This window comes from Medicago sativa, chromosome 5 (genome assembly GCF_051527215.1).
Source record: "Medicago sativa cultivar Bolivia chromosome 5, Bolivia_mono, whole genome shotgun sequence".
Lineage (NCBI taxonomy): Eukaryota > Viridiplantae > Streptophyta > Magnoliopsida > Fabales > Fabaceae > Medicago > Medicago sativa.
The window spans coordinates 50,053,762-50,072,091 of record NC_140753.1 but is presented as its reverse complement, the minus strand read 5'-3'; positions in this window follow the sequence as shown (position 1 = coordinate 50,072,091).

Sequence of the window (18,330 nt, the reverse complement as noted above, 5' to 3'; positions counted from 1 at the left end):
ACGTCAATCTCTCCTCTGAGTCGAACGATGAACGTTCATACCAAACGTATTCGACCCTCCTTGTGTCTCCATGGTTGAGTCGTTGGTTGATTTCATTCAGTTGATCTTTCAGATCTTTTAACGTGACATCGTCCTGAATCCTTAACAAATTGGGCTTTCCATCGTTAAGCATACTTGAGCGTTGAACAAATTGTCCATTGCTTCATATCTACATGCCTATCATCCTTATATTGAAATTTTTCTTTCTTCCTAACCTATCATCTTTTTTACATGCTTAAATTTGGCATTTCTACCTCCTAATTTATTACGTACCCTAGTTTGAGAGTTAAGATCCACTTCAAAAACTTGTAAACTATCATTTCTTTTAAACCCACAATGCTTTGATGGAATTTTTATGCAACGCGTGAACAACCACTCATAGAATCTTTATCAATAATGACCTCATCAATACTAATAAATTTACTTGCATTCATCACATATGAGTTTTCTTTTTGTACCTTCATGATTTTCTTGCACCTGAAATTCTGGTTTGAGATGCACAACTCAATTGCTTTTGTCTATTATGTCTTTTGACCAACATCCAGGACCAAAATCTGATGGAATATCTTCCTGATTCGTATGCGGAGTTTTCTCATTAACCAAATAGATATTCACCGTAGATTTTGAGTTTATCAGTTGTCGCACTCCTGTAACAAAGAAACTCTCAAAAGATCATCAATTGGGATCATATCAGTCTCTTTATTCTCGTCAAAAAACATGATATATAGACAAATTCTAGCGTTGTTGCCATTATATGCATGCTATGCGATTTGGAGTGTCCAAAAATAACTATGAACCTTACTGAACCATTGAATCATATATGGAACTGAAACTAAGTGAACCTATGTATAACTTCGGGAACTAAACCTATATTTGAAGCAAAATTCTCTAACCATAATCAAAACGAGAATAACCAAACCTAACCAACCACGCACATTTTTAAGAGTTCAGTCTTTTTTCCAAAACCAAAACCTAAACAAGAATGAAATGGACATACTACTAACTCTCATCTCAAGATTAGATTCAAATCTCATTACCCAAAATCGAAATTCCCTTATTTTGAACAACCATAAATGGTACGATTCAATTTCAGAATCTTTTTCATGGAAGCACAAACCAATTTCAGAATTATATATCCTAAGGAACTTTGAATCCTTACTTACACATATCGATTTCAGAATCGTCCTCTGAATCAAATTCCCCATGCACTGCGGCCCAAAAACATCTGCAATTCCTAAACTTTCTTAAACCACCATCTTCATTCTTCAAATATAGTCTTGACGAACAATCATTCACCAAATTCAGATTCAACAAGTTCTGTTCAGTTCCTCCATCACAGTCACGCACTGGTTTATGCAATTGTGTTTCTACATTTAATTGGCACTTTGTTTCTTATTTACGCGTTTTTGCATTTCATCGTTTGTGTTTTGGATTAAATATGTTCCTCCATCACCCAAATTCTTGCATTTCGGACTTTTGAATTAAGCCAATGACTCTAGAGTCATGAAAAATTGATGAACTCGCACACAATCAAAAGAAGTTTCTAGCGACCACATTCAAGAACATGTTCACAGCTTTTTTTGGTATAGCCATTCCAATTTCTATAGCTCCTAACGTGTCGTTTTGCTACCAGCACTCCTTGCATCTCTTAAAATTAAAGGACAAATGTGAGGAACTTTCTAATACCTCATCACACAAGGGACAAATTTGATTGGATTATTGGCATTCAAGTGCCCTTTTACTTTTTCAGTGATCGTTATTATTCCAACAGTGATTCTAATATCCTACACAATAATTCTAATATTCCAAGAACAATGTTTCTTGCCCCTGAAAAAAGAACATTTTCTTATGTTGCAAAAGAGGTTGTGCTTTGAGTTTGTGATAATGGATGGAGATGATCACATTTCTTCCATTTTTTGAATAATCTTAGAGAGCAAACATTATTAATCAAGCATTTTGCGGGGATTCTTAGCAAGATGGTTTGGAGAGAGTTTGTGTCTTCTTTAGCATCAAGTCTTCAAGTTTGCCTTTGTACATTGTTTGGAAGAGCATAAACTCTAGGATGATGAAATGAGCTGCTGGTAGCGTGCATGAGAGAGTAATAATAAGGTGTTGTGACAATGTTAATATAAACTAAGAAATGAATTCTCATTATTTGATCAGAGTACAATACACCTTATATATAGTTCATATAGGTGTATGATAGTTATTGTACAAACTTTGTATTCTATACTAACTAGATAACTTGCCACACAAGATATCGTTATAGAACTAACTAACTAGCTTGTTAATCTTCATGGTGTAATATCCCCCACAAGTTGGAGGTTGGTAGATATCAACCATCCTCGTCCATTCACTCACTGACCACCGCCAACACCAACGGAACATAGAACACGCTTCGTCGACGCCGACGGTAATGAAGACCACAAATACTTGATATATTCACACAAATTTATTGATTGTTATATCTCTTTGATGATAGTTAGATATCTAATTTCTATACATTGCTACTCGTAAGTCATGCACAAGACTTGGTATGATTTGTATTTGTTGAACGATTTGCATGTCAATGTGTGAACATATTTATTTCTTTAGTAGTAATGAGACTTGTGGTATCTATGTTTATTTTAACTTGAAGACAACACCAAGTTATCAAATAATGAGACATATATGAAGTTTGTTGTTTTTCGTTTTAAAAATATACCGAACGAAATTACTGGGTGAGTCACGACCAGGTCGCTTTCTTTAAGACGTTTCGCGGCACTACCCTAGTTTGTGCAAGGTAGACTAACAACCACGCCGTCTCCAGGATAAAACAGCCCAGATCACTGTTACGAGTATATACTGCACAGTATATAGTCGCTCGAGAATTACACCTCAAAATATGGTTCAATCGTTTGATCGAAGCCACTCGATACGGTACGTGACCGCTCTATTCGAAACCGTATGGTTCAATCGTTCGATCGAAGCCACTCGATACGGTACGTAACCGCTCTATTCAAAACCGACGGGACAGAAAGGAGTAGAAGCAGAAGAACGATTTGTTAAAATCGAAAGGGAGAAGAGAGAAAACCGCACAGGAAGCATCAACTGTGAGATTTTGGTGTACAGAATGAATGGGGCGAGCTCTCCTTTTATAGGGAGAGTTTGTAACAAAAAACGAGTGACTTGGGGATTAAGTCTGCTTAATCCTTAAGCAAACGCATTTTGTTTCTTAATTGGATATATCCGGAAGTTTCTGGATACGCGTTTTGGATCGGGTCGGATCGTAACAAATTTATTTGTTACGCGTAGCGCTTACGGATAATGATTAAATTAATTAATTAATTAATTAATTAATTTAACATTTTCAAGTAACAAAAAATATATATATTATTTTTTAACCCGCGACCCAAACCCAAGTCCGGCCCGACCCGACCCGGCCGGTCGGACGGACGGCGGCGTCGTCGTCGCGCGTGTGATATATATATTTTGTAAGCGTTCACCCGTTCACAAAATTGGGTACCCCAAGGGCACACCCTTGGAGGTCACTTTGCCCATATATAAACACTTACTAGTTGGGGTGACCCTCCAATGTGGGACATTTTTAAGTCACACCCACACACTAGTTCTTTCATAGTGTTTTTCTTTCCAATTTTCTTCACTAGAATGACTAGTGTTCCAACAATCCCCCACTTGACTTCAAAATGGTTTCGAGAAATAACGTAAAACGTTTCCATAAGATCTGCTAATATACAAAGGTGTCGCCAACAACTTGAACCTTTGCATAGTGGAAGGTATTCTGATTTAACAAGAGTTGCTTACAGCATTGAACTCTATCTCAGACATAGAATCCACACACAAACCTTTTCATAGGTGTATTCTAAAAGCCCGTGCGTTTTAAGGCCCTGCACGTGTATCCCGGTTTTAACGAATGCTCTAGGAATTCTGCCTCAAAATTCCATAGGACCGGCCTAAGTTCCACATTCGTATAGGTGAGTCTATCAAGGGTACTCCTGTAGCTGTGTACCCCACTCAACATAGAGTATAGATCTCATTAAGAGTTACTATTACCTCATCCTTCTTTCGCTGCAGGATCATGCTTTCTATATTCTTTCTCTCATAGCATGTTCTACCACTTCATGACTTGTTTTTACCCATTGAACCTAAATCTTGGGATCTCCAGTCATATAGGTCGGGTTACCATCATTCGTGGGCTATAGGCATTAGTCCCATCCTACTGGATGTTTCTTGGACTTTCTCTCTATTAAGTCCTTTCGTCAAAGGATCAGCTAAGTTTTTATTCGTACGTACAAAATCAACTCTAACCGCTCCATTTAGAGATACACTCTCTAATCGTGCTGTGTTTTCGCCTTATCTGTCGTCTCTTACCATTGTAATAACGATTCTTAATCTTTGCAATAGCCGCGGTACTATCGCAATGAACTAACACAGCTGGCAACGGTTTATCCCATAAAGGGATTTCAGCTAGCAAGGATCTTAGCCAACTTGCTTCTTCACTAGCAGTAGCTAGTGCTATCATCTCAGATTCCATTGTGGACTGAGCCAGAATGGTCTGCTTTCTTAGACTTCCAAGAAAACAGCTCCTCCAGCTATGCTAAATATATAGCCGCTGGTTGCTTTGGAATCATCCGACGAGGTGTTCCAATCTGCATCACTGTACCCTTCAAGTACAGCAGGATATTTTTGATAATGCAGTCCTAATGTCATAGTCCCTTTCAGGTATCTCATGACTCTCTCAATAGCATGCCAATGCTCCTTGCTTGGCCTACTTGTAAATCTGCATAAGAGTCCCACGACATAGGCAATGTCGAGTCTAGTACAATCAGTGGCATATCTGAGACTGCCAATGATGCTCGCATATTCAGTTTGTCTAACACCATCTCCAGTGTTCTTAAAAAGTTTTACACTTGGGTCATAGGGTGTGCTTGCAGGTTTACAATCAATGTAGTTGTATTTCCTTAATATCTTCTCAACATAATGAGACTGATCCAAGGAAATTCCTTTATCTGATCTAGTAATCTTGATGCCAAGAATTACATCAGCTTCTCCTAGGTCCTTCATATCAAAGTTGTTACTCAACAGTGATTTCACAGAATTTATGGCAGGAATGTTTGACCCAAATATGAGTAGGTCGTCTACATATAGACATATGATGGTGCAAATGTTTTTATCATACTTGTAGTAGATACATTTGTCACTTTCATTCATTTTGAACTCATTCGTAATCATTAAGTCGTCAAACTTTTCATGCCATTGCTTAGGGGCTTGTTTTAGACCATACAGAGATTTGTCTAACTTACAGACTTTGCTTTCCTGTTCATGAACTACAAAACCTTCAGGTTGTTCCATATAGATTTCTTCTTCCAACTCACCATTCAAAAAAGCAGTTTTCACATCCATTTGGTGTACTATCAATTTATAAACAACAGCCAAGGAAATTAGTACCCTTATGGATGTGATTCGAGTAACTGGTGAGTAGGAATCGAAAGAATCTATATTTTCTCTTTGTCTGAAACCTTTGGCTACAAGGCGTGCCTTGTATTTTTCAACAGTTCCATCAGGTTTCAGTTTCTTTTTCAAAATCCATTTACAACCTATTGGTTTGCAGCCTGGAGGCAGTTCAGCCAAGTGCCATGTTTCATTAGACAGTAGAGAATCCATTTCATCATTTATGGCTTCTTGCCATAAGTCTGCATCCAAGGAAGACAAAGCTTCTTTGAGATTTGATGGATCCTCTTCTAATGTATTGACCACATATTTGGGTCCATACTCTTTAGCAGTTCTTGCTCTCTTACTTCTTCGAAGTTCTGTTACATCAGTTATGATGCTCTTATCACTATCCCTAATCACTGGATTGTGATCAGGTGTAGAGTTCATATTTATGCCCCCACTATTGCCCCCACTATCTCTTGATAGAAAGGGAAATTTCGTTTCATAGAAATCGGCGTCATTTGATTCTATGATCACTTTAGCCTTTAGGTCATAAAACCTATATGCTTTACTGTTTAAGGCATACCCAATGAATACACATTCATAGGCTCTACTGGCTAGTTTTACTCTCTTGGGATTAGGAATCCTTACATAGGCTAGACAGCCCCATGTTCGAATGTAAGACAAATTTGGTTGTCTTTTCTACAAAATTTCATAAGGAGAAATTTTGTTCTTAGTTTTAGGTACTCTATTTAGCACGCAGCTAACAGTCAGTAAAATTTCTTCCCACCAATGAGGCGCTGCACCAGAATTAAGCATGATAGCAACTACTAATTCGGTAAAGGTTCTATTTTTTCCTTTTCCGCTTTACCGTTCATCTCAGGAGAGTAAGGTGCAGTTGTTTCATGAATGATTCCGTGCTCTTTATAATACTCATTGGATGTGTGTGATAAATATTTGGTGCCTCTGTCACTACGATAGCGCTTGATTCTATTATTGAATTGATTTTCAATTTCTTTTACAAAAAATTTAAACATATCAAGCGCATCACTTTTGTTTTTCATTAAATACACAAAAGTGTAATCAGAGCAATCATAAATAAAAGTTATAAAGTATCTTTGCCCGTTTTTAGTCAGATTACCATCAAGTTCACATATATTAGAATGTACTAATTCAAATGGTTCGGTTTCTCTTATTACAAATTTATGAAATCCTTTTGTTATTTTTGCTTGACTACAAAACTGACATTTTTCAAATTCATTCAAAGAAAAACTAACATTCATTCAAAGATAACTTAGGAATTAAACCGATATTGCTCATATTAGAAATGATTCGTTTATTAACGTGACAGAGTCGTGCATGCCAAATAAGAACCAACCATCAGATTCACACACCATGTTGATCCACCAATCATCAGATCCACCCACCATGTTGACTTCAGTTGTCATTGCAGTATACGGCTGCTCCTCATTTGTTGTAAAGTGAGTCTGAGCTTGAGCCGGTCTAGTGGATGGGTTTCTACACTTTCGTGCCATATGACCTGGTTGTCCGCAATTGTAGCAATTAACCGGTTGAGCAGGGTCATTCTTTGATGGTTGAGCTCTTGGGACCTTTGGTGGGTTCCCATTCTTATTCCGATTGGAATTCTTATTTGCAGGGCGGTTCTGATTCTTAAATTGTTTGCCAGTAGGCTTCAGAACAGCACCCACAGATTTCTTTTTAGTGTTGTTGTTCGAGACAGCAAACACCTCTTCATTCAGTTTTTGTTTTCTTGCCTTTTCTTCAATACGAAGTCGAGTAAACAGACTTTCAAGAGACAACTCCTTAGTCTTATGCCTAAGGGCATTCTTGAAGTCCTTCCAAGCAGGGGGCAGTTTATCAATTATCACAGCAATCTGAAACTGCTCAGGTAATTGAATCCCTTCAACAAAAATCTCATGAGCTATATTCTGAAGCTCCTGAGATTGTATTTCGACAGATTTCTCGTCGTTCATCTTATAGTTTAGGTACCGGCTCACAGCAAATTTCTTTGATCCAGCCTCTTCAGTGTTATACTTATTCTGAAGAGAATCCCAAACATCCTTAGCTGTCTTATGAATAAGATGCAGATCATATAGATGATCCGCAAGACAGTTCAAAATATAATTCTTGCACATGCAATCATCATCTTGCCAGAGGAGTATATCATTTTCAGTCTGTTTCACCTTTTCAGCATGTTCGGCCGTAAGCCTTTCCAACTCAGCATTTGTCGCAGATACAGAAGCATCTGTAGCCACTGCTGTCTTACCGTTACTAGTCGTTTCCATAGGAACCGACATCGATGGTATCACAGGTACGTTATTCTTCAAGACGTGGGCAACCTTTTTAGTATTTAGAAAAAACATCATCTTTGTTTGCCAACGCTTGAAGTTACTACCGTGAAACTTAAACGGTTTGTTGAAATCGATAGCTGTTCCAGATACAGTAATTTCGTTGTTGGTACTCATGTTTTCAGAAACGTCTTAAAATTGTTGTTTTTCGTTTTAAAAATATACCGAACGAAATTACTGGGTGAGTCACGACCAGGTCGCTTTCTTTAAGACGTTTCGCGGCACTACCCTAGTTTGTGCAAGGTAGACTAACAACCACGCCGTCTCCAGGATAAAACAGCCCAGATCACTGTTACGAGTATATACTGCACAGTATATAGTCGCTCGAGAATTACACCTCAAAATATGGTTCAATCGTTTGATCGAAGCCACTCGATACGGTACGTGACCGCTCTATTCGAAACCGTATGGTTCAATCGTTCGATCGAAGCCACTCGATACGGTACAAAACCGCTCTATTCAAAACCGACGGGACAGAAAGGAGTAGAAGCAGAAGAACGATTTGTTAAAATCGAAAGGGAGAAGAGAGAAAACCGCACAGGAAGCATCAACTGTGAGATTTTGGTGTACAGAATGAATGGGGCGAGCTCTCCTTTTATAGGGAGAGTTTGTAACAAAAAACGAGTGACTTGGGGATTAAGTCTGCTTAATCCTTAAGCAAACGCATTTTGTTTCTTAATTGGATATATCCGGAAGTTTCTGGATACGCGTTTTGGATCGGGTCGGATCGTAACAAATTTATTTGTTACGCGTAGCGCTTACGGATAATGATTAAATTAATTAATTAATTAATTAATTAATTTAACATTTTCAAGTAACAAAAAATATATATATTATTTTTTAACCCGCGACCCAAACCCAAGTCCGGCCCGACCCGACCCGGCCGGTCGGACGGACGGCGGCGTCGTCGTCGCGCGTGTGATATATATATTTTGTAAGCGTTCACCCGTTCACAAAATTGGGTACCCCAAGGGCACACCCTTGGAGGTCACTTTGCCCATATATAAACACTTACTAGTTGGGGTGACCCTCCAATGTGGGACATTTTTAAGTCACACCCACACACTAGTTCTTTCATAGTGTTTTTCTTTCCAATTTTCCTCACTAGAATGACTAGTGTTCCAACAATCCCCCACTTGACTTCAAAATGGTTTCGAGAAATAACGTAAAACGTTTCCATAAGATCTGCTAATATACAAAGGTGTCGCCAACAACTTGAACCTTTGCATAGTGGAAGGTATTCTGATTTAACAAGAGTTGCTTACAGCATTGAACTCTATCTCAGACATAGAATCCACACACAAACCTTTTCATAGGTGTATTCTAAAAGCCCGTGCGTTTTAAGGCCCTGCACGTGTATCCCGGTTTTAACGAATGCTCTAGGAATTCTGCCTCAAAATTCCATAGGACCGGCCTAAGTTCCACATTCGTATAGGTGAGTCTATCAAGGGTACTCCTGTAGCTGTGTACCCCACTCAACATAGAGTATAGATCTCATTAAGAGTTACTATTACCTCATCCTTCTTTCGCTGCAGGATCATGCTTTCTATATTCTTTCTCTCATAGCATGTTCTACCACTTCATGACTTGTTTTTACCCATTGAACCTAAATCTTGGGATCTCCAGTCATATAGGTCGGGTTACCATCATTCGTGGGCTATAGGCATTAGTCCCATCCTACTGGATGTTTCTTGGACTTTCTCTCTATTAAGTCCTTTCGTCAAAGGATCAGCTAAGTTTTCATTCGTACGTACAAAATCAACTCTAACCGCTCCATTTAGAGATACACTCTCTAATCGTGCTGTGTTTTCGCCTTATCTGTCGTCTCTTACCATTGTAATAACGATTCTTAATCTTTGCAATAGCCGCGGTACTATCGCAATGAACTAACACAGCTGGCAACGGTTTATCCCATAAAGGGATTTCAGCTAGCAAGGATCTTAGCCAACTTGCTTCTTCACTAGCAGTAGCTAGTGCTATCATCTCAGATTCCATTGTGGACTGAGCCAGAATGGTCTGCTTTCTTAGACTTCCAAGAAAACAGCTCCTCCAGCTATGCTAAATATATAGCCGCTGGTTGCTTTGGAATCATCCGACGAGGTGTTCCAATCTGCATCACTGTACCCTTCAAGTACAGCAGGATATTTTTGATAATGCAGTCCTAATGTCATAGTCCCTTTCAGGTATCTCATGACTCTCTCAATAGCATGCCAATGCTCCTTGCTTGGCCTACTTGTAAATCTGCATAAGAGTCCCACGACATAGGCAATGTCGAGTCTAGTACAATCAGTGGCATATCTGAGACTGCCAATGATGCTCGCATATTCAGTTTGTCTAACACCATCTCCAGTGTTCTTAAAAAGTTTTACACTTGGGTCATAGGGTGTGCTTGCAGGTTTACAATCAATGTAGTTGTATTTCCTTAATATCTTCTCAACATAATGAGACTGATCCAAGGAAATTCCTTTATCTGATCTAGTAATCTTGATGCCAAGAATTACATCAGCTTCTTCTAGGTCCTTCATATCAAAGTTGTTACTCAACAGTGATTTCACAGAATTTATGGCAGGAATGTTTGACCCAAATATGAGTAGGTCGTCTACATATAGACATATGATGGTGCAAATGTTTTTATCATACTTGTAGTAGATACATTTGTCACTTTCATTCATTTTGAACTCATTCGTAATCATTAAGTCGTCAAACTTTTCATGCCATTGCTTAGGGGCTTGTTTTAGACCATACAGAGATTTGTCTAACTTACAGACTTTGCTTTCCTGTTCATGAACTACAAAACCTTCAGGTTGTTCCATATAGATTTCTTCTTCCAACTCACCATTCAAAAAAGCAGTTTTCACATCCATTTGGTGTACTATCAATTTATAAACAACAGCCAAGGAAATTAGTACCCTTATGGATGTGATTCGAGTAACTGGTGAGTAGGAATCGAAAGAATCTATATTTTCTCTTTGTCTGAAACCTTTGGCTACAAGGCGTGCCTTGTATTTTTCAACAGTTCCATCAGGTTTCAGTTTCTTTTTCAAAATCCATTTACAACCTATTGGTTTGCAGCCTGGAGGCAGTTCAGCCAAGTGCCATGTTTCATTAGACAGTAGAGAATCCATTTCATCATTTATGGCTTCTTGCCATAAGTCTGCATCCAAGGAAGACAAAGCTTCTTTGAGATTTGATGGATCCTCTTCTAATGTATTGACCACATATTTGGGTCCATACTCTTTAGCAGTTCTTGCTCTCTTACTTCTTCGAAGTTCTGTTACATCAGTTATGATGCTCTTATCACTATCCCTAATCACTGGATTGTGATCAGGTGTAGAGTTCATATTTATGCCCCCACTATTGCCCCCACTATCTCTTGATAGAAAGGGAAATTTCGTTTCATAGAAATCGGCGTCATTTGATTCTATGATCACTTTAGCCTTTAGGTCATAAAACCTATATGCTTTACTGTTTAAGGCATACCCAATGAATACACATTCATAGGCTCTACTGGCTAGTTTTACTCTCTTGGGATTAGGAATCCTTACATAGGCTAGACAGCCCCATGTTCGAATGTAAGACAAATTTGGTTGTCTTTTCTACAAAATTTCATAAGGAGAAATTTTGTTCTTAGTTTTAGGTACTCTATTTAGCACGCAGCTAACAGTCAGTAAAATTTCTTCCCACCAATGAGGCGCTGCACCAGAATTAAGCATGATAGCAACTACTAATTCGGTAAAGGTTCTATTTTTTCCTTTTCCGCTTTACCGTTCATCTCAGGAGAGTAAGGTGCAGTTGTTTCATGAATGATTCCGTGCTCTTTATAATACTCATTGGATGTGTGTGATAAATATTTGGTGCCTCTGTCACTACGATAGCGCTTGATTCTATTATTGAATTGATTTTCAATTTCTTTTACAAAAAATTTAAACATATCAAGCGCATCACTTTTGTTTTTCATTAAATACACAAAAGTGTAATCAGAGCAATCATAAATAAAAGTTATAAAGTATCTTTGCCCGTTTTTAGTCAGATTACCATCAAGTTCACATATATTAGAATGTACTAATTCAAATGGTTCGGTTTCTCTTATTACAAATTTATGAAATCCTTTTGTTATTTTTGCTTGACTACAAAACTGACATTTTTCAAATTCATTCAAAGAAAAACTAACATTCATTCAAAGATAACTTAGGAATTAAACCGATATTGCTCATATTAGAAATGATTCGTTTATTAACGTGACAGAGTCTTGCATGCCAAATAAGAACCAACCATCAGATTCACACACCATGTTGATCCACCAATCATCAGATCCACCCACCATGTTGACTTCAGTTGTCATTGCAGTATACGGCTGCTCCTCATTTGTTGTAAAGTGAGTCTGAGCTTGAGCCGGTCTAGTGGATGGGTTTCTACACTTTCGTGCCATATGACCTGGTTGTCCGCAATTGTAGCAATTAACCGGTTGAGCAGGGTCATTCTTTGATGGTTGAGCTCTTGGGACCTTTGGTGGGTTCCCATTCTTATTCCGATTGGAATTCTTATTTGCAGGGCGGTTCTGATTCTTAAATTGTTTGCCAGTAGGCTTCAGAACAGCACCCACAGATTTCTTTTTAGTGTTGTTGTTCGAGACAGCAAACACCTCTTCATTCAGTTTTTGTTTTCTTGCCTTTTCTTCAATACGAAGTCGAGTAAACAGACTTTCAAGAGACAACTCCTTAGTCTTATGCCTAAGGGCATTCTTGAAGTCCTTCCAAGCAGGGGGCAGTTTATCAATTATCACAGCAATCTGAAACTGCTCAGGTAATTGAATCCCTTCAACAAAAATCTCATGAGCTATATTCTGAAGCTCCTGAGATTGTATTTCGACAGATTTCTCGTCGTTCATCTTATAGTTTAGGTACCGGCTCACAGCAAATTTCTTTGATCCAGCCTCTTCAGTGTTATACTTATTCTGAAGAGAATCCCAAACATCCTTAGCTGTCTTATGAATAAGATGCAGATCATATAGATGATCCGCAAGACAGTTCAAAATATAATTCTTGCACATGCAATCATCATCTTGCCAGAGGAGTATATCATTTTCAGTCTGTTTCACCTTTTCAGCATGTTCGGCCGTAAGCCTTTCCAACTCAGCATTTGTCGCAGATACAGAAGCATCTGTAGCCACTGCTGTCTTACCGTTACTAGTCGTTTCCATAGGAACCGACATCGATGGTATCACAGGTACGTTATTCTTCAAGACGTGGGCAACCTTTTTAGTATTTAGAAAAAACATCATCTTTGTTTGCCAACGCTTGAAGTTACTACCGTGAAACTTAAACGGTTTGTTGAAATCGATAGCTGTTCCAGATACAGTAATTTCGTTGTTGGTACTCATGTTTTCAGAAACGTCTTAAAATTGTTGTTTTTTGTTTTAAAAATATACCGAACGAAATTACTGGGTGAGTCACGACCAGGTCGCTTTCTTTAAGACGTTTCGCGGCACTACCCTAGTTTGTGCAAGGTAGACTAACAACCACGCCGTCTCCAGGATAAAACAGCCCAGATCACTGTTACGAGTATATACTGCACAGTATATAGTCGCTCGAGAATTACACCTCAAAATATGGTTCAATCGTTTGATCGAAGCCACTCGATACGGTACGTGACCGCTCTATTCGAAACCGTATGGTTCAATCGTTCGATCGAAGCCACTCGATACGGTACGTAACCGCTCTATTCAAAACCGACGGGACAGAAAGGAGTAGAAGCAGAAGAACGATTTGTTAAAATCGAAAGGGAGAAGAGAGAAAACCGCACAGGAAGCATCAACTGTGAGATTTTGGTGTACAGAATGAATGGGGCGAGCTCTCCTTTTATAGGGAGAGTTTGTAACAAAAAACGAGTGACTTGGGGATTAAGTCTGCTTAATCCTTAAGCAAACGCATTTTGTTTCTTAATTGGATATATCCGGAAGTTTCTGGATACGCGTTTTGGATCGGGTCGGATCGTAACAAATTTATTTGTTACGCGTAGCGCTTACGGATAATGATTAAATTAATTAATTAATTAATTTAACATTTTCAAGTAACAAAAAATATATATATTATTTTTTAACCCGCGACCCAAACCCAAGTCCGGCCCGACCCGACCCGGCCGGTCGGACGGACGGCGGCGTCGTCGTCGCGCGTGTGATATATATATTTTGTAAGCGTTCACCCGTTCACAAAATTGGGTACCCCAAGGGCACACCCTTGGAGGTCACTTTGCCCATATATAAACACTTACTAGTTGGGGTGACCCTCCAATGTGGGACATTTTTAAGTCACACCCACACACTAGTTCTTTCATAGTGTTTTTCTTTCCAATTTTCTTCACTAGAATGACTAGTGTTCCAACAATCCCCCACTTGACTTCAAAATGGTTTCGAGAAATAACGTAAAACGTTTCCATAAGATCTGCTAATATACAAAGGTGTCGCCAACAACTTGAACCTTTGCATAGTGGAAGGTATTCTGATTTAACAAGAGTTGCTTACAGCATTGAACTCTATCTCAGACATAGAATCCACACACAAACCTTTTCATAGGTGTATTCTAAAAGCCCGTGCGTTTTAAGGCCCTGCACGTGTATCCCGGTTTTAACGAATGCTCTAGGAATTCTGCCTCAAAATTCCATAGGACCGGCCTAAGTTCCACATTCGTATAGGTGAGTCTATCAAGGGTACTCCTGTAGCTGTGTACCCCACTCAACATAGAGTATAGATCTCATTAAGAGTTACTATTACCTCATCCTTCTTTCGCTGCAGGATCATGCTTTCTATATTCTTTCTCTCATAGCATGTTATACCACTTCATGACTTGTTTTTACCCATTGAACCTAAATCTTGGGATCTCCAGTCATATATGTCGGGTTACCATCATTCGTGGGCTATAGGCATTAGTCCCATCCTACTGGATGTTTCTTGGACTTTCTCTCTATTAAGTCCTTTCGTCAAAGGATCAGCTAAGTTTTCATTCGTACGTACAAAATCAACTCTAACCGCTCCATTTAGAGATACACTCTCTAATCGTGCTGTGTTTTCGCCTTATCTGTCGTCTCTTACCATTGTAATAACGATTCTTAATCTTTGCAATAGCCGCGGTACTATCGCAATGAACTAACACAGCTGGCAACGGTTTATCCCATAAAGGGATTTCAGCTAGCAAGGATCTTAGCCAACTTGCTTCTTCACTAGCAGTAGCTAGTGCTATCATCTCAGATTCCATTGTGGACTGAGCCAGAATGGTCTGCTTTCTTAGACTTCCAAGAAAACAGCTCCTCCAGCTATGCTAAATATATAGCCGCTGGTTGCTTTGGAATCATCCGACGAGGTGTTCCAATCTGCATCACTGTACCCTTCAAGTACAGCAGGATATTTTTGATAATGCAGTCCTAATGTCATAGTCCCTTTCAGGTATCTCATGACTCTCTCAATAGCATGCCAATGCTCCTTGCTTGGCCTACTTGTAAATCTGCATAAGAGTCCCACGACATAGGCAATGTCGAGTCTAGTACAATCAGTGGCATATCTGAGACTGCCAATGATGCTCGCATATTCAGTTTGTCTAACACCATCTCCAGTGTTCTTAAAAAGTTTTACACTTGGGTCATAGGGTGTGCTTGCAGGTTTACAATCAATGTAGTTGTATTTCCTTAATATCTTCTCAACATAATGAGACTGATCCAAGGAAATTCCTTTATCTGATCTAGTAATCTTGATGCCAAGAATTACATCAGCTTCTCCTAGGTCCTTCATATCAAAGTTGTTACTCAACAGTGATTTCACAGAATTTATGGCAGGAATGTTTGACCCAAATATGAGTAGGTCGTCTACATATAGACATATGATGGTGCAAATGTTTTTATCATACTTGTAGTAGATACATTTGTCACTTTCATTCATTTTGAACTCATTCGTAATCATTAAGTCGTCAAACTTTTCATGCCATTGCTTAGGGGCTTGTTTTAGACCATACAGAGATTTGTCTAACTTACAGACTTTGCTTTCCTGTTCATGAACTACAAAACCTTCAGGTTGTTCCATATAGATTTCTTCTTCCAACTCACCATTCAAAAAAGCAGTTTTCACATCCATTTGGTGTACTATCAATTTATAAACAACAGCCAAGGAAATTAGTACCCTTATGGATGTGATTCGAGTAACTGGTGAGTAGGAATCGAAAGAATCTATATTTTCTCTTTGTCTGAAACCTTTGGCTACAAGGCGTGCCTTGTATTTTTCAACAGTTCCATCAGGTTTCAGTTTCTTTTTCAAAATCCATTTACAACCTATTGGTTTGCAGCCTGGAGGCAGTTCAGCCAAGTGCCATGTTTCATTAGACAGTAGAGAATCCATTTCATCATTTATGGCTTCTTGCCATAAGTCTGCATCCAAGGAAGACAAAGCTTCTTTGAGATTTGATGGATCCTCTTCTAATGTATTGACCACATATTTGGGTCCATACTCTTTAGCAGTTCTTGCTCTCTTACTTCTTCGAAGTTCTGTTACATCAGTTATGATGCTCTTATCACTATCCCTAATCACTGGATTGTGATCAGGTGTAGAGTTCATATTTATGCCCCCACTATTGCCCCCACTATCTCTTGATAGAAAGGGAAATTTCGTTTCATAGAAATCGGCGTCATTTGATTCTATGATCACTTTAGCCTTTAGGTCATAAAACCTATATGCTTTACTGTTTAAGGCATACCCAATGAATACACATTCATAGGCTCTACTGGCTAGTTTTACTCTCTTGGGATTAGGAATCCTTACATAGGCTAGACAGCCCCATGTTCGAATGTAAGACAAATTTGGTTGTCTTTTCTACAAAATTTCATAAGGAGAAATTTTGTTCTTAGTTTTAGGTACTCTATTTAGCACGCAGCTAACAGTCAGTAAAATTTCTTCCCACCAATGAGGCGCTGCACCAGAATTAAGCATGATAGCAACTACTAATTCGGTAAAGGTTCTATTTTTTCCTTTTCCGCTTTACCGTTCATCTCAGGAGAGTAAGGTGCAGTTGTTTCATGAATGATTCCGTGCTCTTTATAATACTCATTGGATGTGTGTGATAAATATTTGGTGCCTCTGTCACTACGATAGCGCTTGATTCTATTATTGAATTGATTTTCAATTTCTTTTACAAAAAATTTAAACATATCAAGCGCATCACTTTTGTTTTTCATTAAATACACAAAAGTGTAATCAGAGCAATCATAAATAAAAGTTATAAAGTATCTTTGCCCGTTTTTAGTCAGATTACCATCAAGTTCACATATATTAGAATGTACTAATTCAAATGGTTCGGTTTCTCTTATTACAAATTTATGAAATCCTTTTGTTATTTTTGCTTGACTACAAAACTGACATTTTTCAAATTCATTCAAAGAAAAACTAACATTCATTCAAAGATAACTTAGGAATTAAACCGATATTGCTCATATTAGAAATGATTCGTTTATTAACGTGACAGAGTCGTGCATGCCAAATAAGAACCAACCATCAGATTCACACACCATGTTGATCCACCAATCATCAGATCCACCCACCATGTTGACTTCAGTTGTCATTGCAGTATACGGCTGCTCCTCATTTGTTGTAAAGTGAGTCTGAGCTTGAGCCGGTCTAGTGGATGGGTTTCTACACTTTCGTGCCATATGACCTGGTTGTCCGCAATTGTAGCAATTAACCGGTTGAGCAGGGTCATTCTTTGATGGTTGAGCTCTTGGGACCTTTGGTGGGTTCCCATTCTTATTCCGATTGGAATTCTTATTTGCAGGGCGGTTCTGATTCTTAAATTGTTTGCCAGTAGGCTTCAGAACAGCACCCACAGATTTCTTTTTAGTGTTGTTGTTCGAGACAGCAAACACCTCTTCATTCAGTTTTTGTTTTCTTGCCTTTTCTTCAATACGAAGTCGAGTAAACAGGCTTTCAAGAGACAACTCCTTAGTCTTATGCCTAAGGGCATTCTTGAAGTCCTTCCAAGCAGGGGGCAGTTTATCAATTATCACAGCAATCTGAAACTGCTCAGGTAATTGAATCCCTTCAACAAAAATCTCATGAGCTATATTCTGAAGCTCCTGAGATTGTATTTCGACAGATTTCTCGTCGTTCATCTTATAGTTTAGGTACCGGCTCACAGCAAATTTCTTTGATCCAGCCTCTTCAGTGTTATACTTATTCTGAAGAGAATCCCAAACATCCTTAGCTGTCTTATGAATAAGATGCAGATCATATAGATGATCCGCAAGACAGTTCAAAATATAATTCTTGCACATGCAATCATCATCTTGCCAGAGGAGTATATCATTTTCAGTCTGTTTCACCTTTTCAGCATGTTCGGCCGTAAGCCTTTCCAACTCAGCATTTGTCGCAGATACAGAAGCATCTGTAGCCACTGCTGTCTTACCGTTACTAGTCGTTTCCATAGGAACCGACATCGATGGTATCACAGGTACGTTA